We start from the raw sequence: 6,000 nt of genomic DNA, 5'->3' as shown, positions 1-6,000 counted from the left end.
TGAAAAGCGATAATAATTCACTAATTGTATCGTTCACGAACAATCTCATGATTCTCTCCTTTGGCATTGTATTTATTCACTGAGTAGGTCACGAGAGTACACCTCGTGCGATCATAAATTTACATAGTATTCTACTGTATTGATAGCATATGTACGTCACCGCTAAAGAAACTGGTGTCAGTTTTATCATGCATACGTATTTACTCAAAATACAAATGGTTAGTTGGAAGGTAAGGCAGCGTTTTAAAGTAACTAAATATTCATAGATAAACTAAACAATAGAAGGGAATAATAACTGTACGATAAATAAAACAATAAAATATGTAATATGCTCTCTCGCAGTAATTCTAAGTCATTAATTTTTCTTTCTTTTGCATCTATTTATTAAAAGTTCCATAAAAAACCTTAAACATTTTTTTCCACTTTTACAATTAAATCATGATGTTAAATTCTTCCTGGCCCTTTATAGGCATTCTTTTAACCAATACTAGCATTAATCTGATATTTATGGCCATTCTTTTAACTAATACCAGCACTAATTTGATATTTATAGGCATTCTTTTAACTAATACTAGCACTAATCTGATATTTATAGGCATTCTTTTAACTAATACTAGCATTAATCTGATATTTATAGACATTCTTTTAACTAATACTAGCCCTAATTTGATATTTATAAGCATTCTTTTAACTAATACTAGCACTAATTTGATATCTATAGGCATTCTTTCAACTAATACTAGCACTAATTTGATATTTATAGGCATTCTTTCAACTAATGCTAGCACTAATTTGATATTTATAGACATTCTTTTAACTAATACTAGCACTAATTTGATATCTATAGGCATTTTTTCAACTAATGCTAACACTAATTTGATATCCATAGGCATTCTTTCAACTAATACTAGCACTAATTTGATATTTATAGGCATTCTTTCAACTAATGCTAGCACTAATTTGATATCTATAGGCATTCTTTTAACTAATACTAGCACTAATCTGATATTTATATGCATTCTTTTAACTAATACTAGCCCTAATTTGATATTTATATGCATTCTTTTAACTAATACTAGCCCTAATTTGATATTTATAGCCATTTGTTTCACTAATACTAGCACTAATCTGATATTTATAGGCATTCTTTTAATTAATACTAGCACTAATTTGATATTTATAGGCATTCTTTCAACTAATGCTAACACTAATTTGATATCTATAGGCATTCTTTCAACTAATACTAGCACTAATTTGATATTTATAGGCATTCTTTAACCAATACTAGCACTAATCTGATATTTATAGGCATTCTTTTAACTAATACTAGCATTAATCTGATATTTATAGACATTCTTTAACCAATACTAGCCCTAATTTGATATTTATAAGCATTCTTTAACCAATACTAGCACCAATTTGATATCTATAGGCATTCTTTCAACTAATACTAGCACTAATTTGATATTTATAGGCATTCTTTCAACTAATGCTAGCACTAATTTGATATTTATAGACATTCTTTTAACTAATACTAGCACTAATTTGATATCTATAGGCATTTTTTCAACTAATGCTAACACTAATTTGATATCCATAGGCATTCTTTCAACTAATACTAGCACTAATTTGATATTTATAGGCATTCTTTCAACTAATGCTAGCACTAATTTGATATCTGTAGGCATTCTTTAACCAATACTAGCACTCAATCTGATATTTATATGCATTCTTTTAACTAATACATAGCCCTAATTTGATATTTATAAGCATTCTTTTTAACTAATACTCAGCACTAATTTGATATCTATAGGCATTCTTTCAACCAATGCTAGCACTAATTTGATATTTATAGGCATTCTTTCAACCAATGCTAGCACTAATTTGATATTTATAGACATTCTTTCAACTAATGCTAACACTAATTTGATATTCTATAGGCATTCTTTCAACTAATACTAGCACTAATTTGATATTTATAGGCATTCTTTCAACTAATGCTAGCACTAATTTGATATCTATAGGCATTCTTTCAACTAATACTAGCACTAATTTGATATTTATAGGCATTCTTTTAACTAATACTAGCACTAATCTGATATTTATAGGCATTCTTTTAACTAATACTAGCATTAATCTGATATTTATAGACATTCTTTAACCAATACTAGCACTAATTTGATATTTATAAGCATTCTTTTAACTAATACTAGCACTAATTTGATATCTATAGGCATTCTTTCAACTAATACTAGCACTAATTTGATATTTATAGGCATTCTTTCAACTAATGCTAGCACTAATTTGATATTTATAGACATTCTTTTAACTAATACTAGCACTAATTTGATATTTATAGGCATTCTTTCAACTAATGCTAACACTAATTTGATATCTATAGGCATTCTTTCAACTAATACTAGCACTAATTTGATATTTATAGGCATTCTTCAACCAATGCTAAGCACTAATTTGATATTTATAGGCATTCTTTTAACCAATACTAGCACTAATTTGATATTTATATGCATTCTTTTAACTAATACTAGCACTAATTTGATATTTATATGCATTCTTTTAACTAATACTAGCCCTAATTTGATATTTATAGCCATTTGTTTCACTAATACTAGCACTAATCTGATATTTATAGGCATTCTTTTAATTAATACTAGCACTAATTTGATATTTATAGGCATTCTTTCAACTAATGCTAACACTAATTTGATATCTATAGGCATTCTTTCAACCAATGCTAGCACCAATTTGATATTTATAGGCATTCTTTTAACTAATACTAGCACTAATCTGATATTTATAGGCATTCTTTTAACTAATACTAGCATTAATCTGATATTTATAGACATTCTTTTAACTAATACTAGCCCTAATTTGATATTTATAAGCATTCTTTTAACTAATACTAGCACTAATTTGATATCTATAGGCATTCTTTCAACTAATACTAGCACTAATTTGATATTTATAGGCATTCTTTCAACTAATGCTAGCACTAATTTGATATTTATAGACATTCTTTTTAACCAATACTAGCACTAATTTGATATCTATAGGCATTTTTCAACTAATGCTAACACTAATTTGATATCCATAGGCATTCTTTCAACTAATACTAGCACTAATTTGATATTTATAGGCATTCTTTCAACTAATGCTAGCACTAATTTGATATCTATAGGCATTCTTTTAACCAATACTAGCACTAATCTGATATTTATATGCATTTCTTTTAACTAATACTAGCCCTAATTTGATATTTATAAGCATTCTTTTAACTAATACTAGCACTAATTTGATATCTATAGGCATTCTTTCAACTAATACTAGCACTAATTTGATATTTATAGGCATTCTTTCAACTAATGCTAGCACTAATTTGATATTTATAGACATTCTTTCAACTAATGCTAACACTAATTTGATATCTATAGGCATTCTTTCAACTAATACTAGCACTAATTTGATATTTATAGGCATTCTTTCAACTAATGCTAGCACTAATTTGATATCTATAGGCATTCTTTTAACTAATACTAGCACTAATCTGATATTTATATGCATTCTTTTAACTAATACTAGCCCTAATTTGATATTTATAAGCATTCTTTTAACTAATACTAGCACTAATTTGATATCTATAGGCATTCTTTCAACTAATACTAGCACTAATTTGATATTTATAGGCATTCTTTCAACTAATGCTAGCACTAATTTGATATCTATAGGCATTCTTTCAACTAATACTAGCACTAATTTGATATCTATAGGCATTATTTCAATATAGCACTAATCTGATATTTATATGCATTCTAATACTAGCCCTAATTTGATATTTATAGCCATTTGTTTCACTAATACTAGCACTAATCTGATATTTATAGGCATTCTTTTAATTAATACTAGCATTAGTCTGATACTTATAGGCATTCTTTTAACTAATACTAGCACTAATCTGATCTAGCTTTCAAACGTTTTTGAAAAATAACCAACAGGTATTACATACATAACTAAAATACACACAGGTTTCCACCTGTGAATACACATCACAATACCCACAGGTATTACAGACATAACTAAAAGATGAATACACATCACATTACAGATATTCACAGATATCAGAACTTTCAGACATAATTTTTTCAAATGAAAATAAAAAACTTGAACTAAATATATATTTCTTAATGCAGAAAATATAACACATACAATGCAATATTTATATGCAACATACTATATACATTGAAATATAGTACAGAATATTATATATTTAAAACGGCTGGAATGGATAGAGAAGGAACTATGTAGAGGAGCGAACAATGTTTCAACCTTCTTCGGTCATCGTCAAGTTCACAAAGAAAGAATGGATTACTGACCGGTAGCTGACCACATAGTACAGAATAAATTATTTTAAACCTATAAAAGATATTTTCATTTCTTCTGCTTTTACGATTTTTCATTAGATTAGAACATTAGTATTATTACAATTTTTATAGTGGAAAAATAGTTTATTTTTATAATCTGATGGCTTTACTGTGGTTCCAAGTAAACTTTTTGAACTGTAACAAAGTTGAGTAACATCAGTTAGAACTTGTTTGTTTTTTAAATTTTGCAAAAAGCTACTCGAGGGCTATCTGTGCTAGCCGTCCACTAATTTAGCAGTGTAAGACTAGAGGGAAGGCAGCTAGTCATCACCACCCGCCGCCAACTCTTGGGCTACTCTCTTACCAACGAATAGTGGGATTGACCGTCACATTATAACGCCCCCACGACTGAAAGGGCGAGCATGTTTGGTGTGACGAAGATTCGAGCCCGCAATCCTCGGATTACGAGTCGCACGCCTTAACACGCTTGGCCATCTCTATTTAGAACTGTTAAAAAGATTATACGAATTTTAACATCCGAAAATTAGAGTGATAAATTAGGTTGGAAGACAAATCAACTTTTCAGTTAATATTTAACTTATTAATTTGAGAGTTTGGTTTATGACATGATATGCTATGATTGTCAAAAATTGATCATTTGTAAAGTGTTGAAGTTATTTAAGTTACAACTTAGGCTTTTCTTAAGGGTAGAAACAAGTTTTTAGAATATATCTTAAAATCAAGTAATTCAACTGGAACAATATTTCCCCATATGAACATTGATAATTATATGGGTATTTGGTAATTATATTTGTACTACCTACCTAAATATCTTTCCCCACATATTAAAATGTTTTTTTATTTTCCTTCTTTCTGTTTCTTTTAACAATGCGTGTCTATATGTTAATTATTAAAAGGGATCATTGAACATTGTCTCGTCCAGTTAACACCGGCAGTCGCTTACTTCATGAGTAATACTGAACATTTAATGTGGCCGTTTCAGACATTCATTTTTACAATGTCCAGAACTTTCCTAAATAAACCTTATGATCTTCAGTGTATCCTTGATAAACATTTGTTTCTTATTTCTTATGATATGATCCTTTCAAAATTCCAGTAGTTTTAGAGTATAGTTTCTATGAACGTAAAGAAGTCTTTAGTTAGAATAACTTTGAATTTAGGATTTGTTTGTTTCTTTATATTTTCACTTTTGAACTTTGAGCAAAGCCAAACGAAGTGCTATCTGCGCTAACCATTCCTAATTTTTAGCTGACAGACCAGTAGGAAGGCTGCTACTGACCATCACACTCCGCCAACTCTTGGGCTACGTTTGTAAGATTATACCTTTACTCTTACAGCGCAATTTTTTTTAAAGAAACCGTGAATGACAGGATTCAGAGCACGGAGCATACTAACCATGGGGCACACGTCAGGAGTCAGAGCACAGAGCATACTAACCATGGGGCACACGTCAGGAGTAAGAGCACGGAGCATACTAACCATGGGGCACACGTCAGGAGTCAGAGCACAGAGCATACTAACCATGGGGCACACGTCAGGAGTCAGAGCACGGAGCATACTAACCATGGGGCACACGTCAGGAGTCAGAGCACGGAGCATA

The sequence above is a fragment of the Tachypleus tridentatus genome, chromosome 13 (genome assembly GCF_004210375.1).
Source record: "Tachypleus tridentatus isolate NWPU-2018 chromosome 13, ASM421037v1, whole genome shotgun sequence".
NCBI classification, from domain to species: domain Eukaryota; kingdom Metazoa; phylum Arthropoda; class Merostomata; order Xiphosura; family Limulidae; genus Tachypleus; species Tachypleus tridentatus.
Note: the sequence above shows the minus strand (reverse complement) of the source record.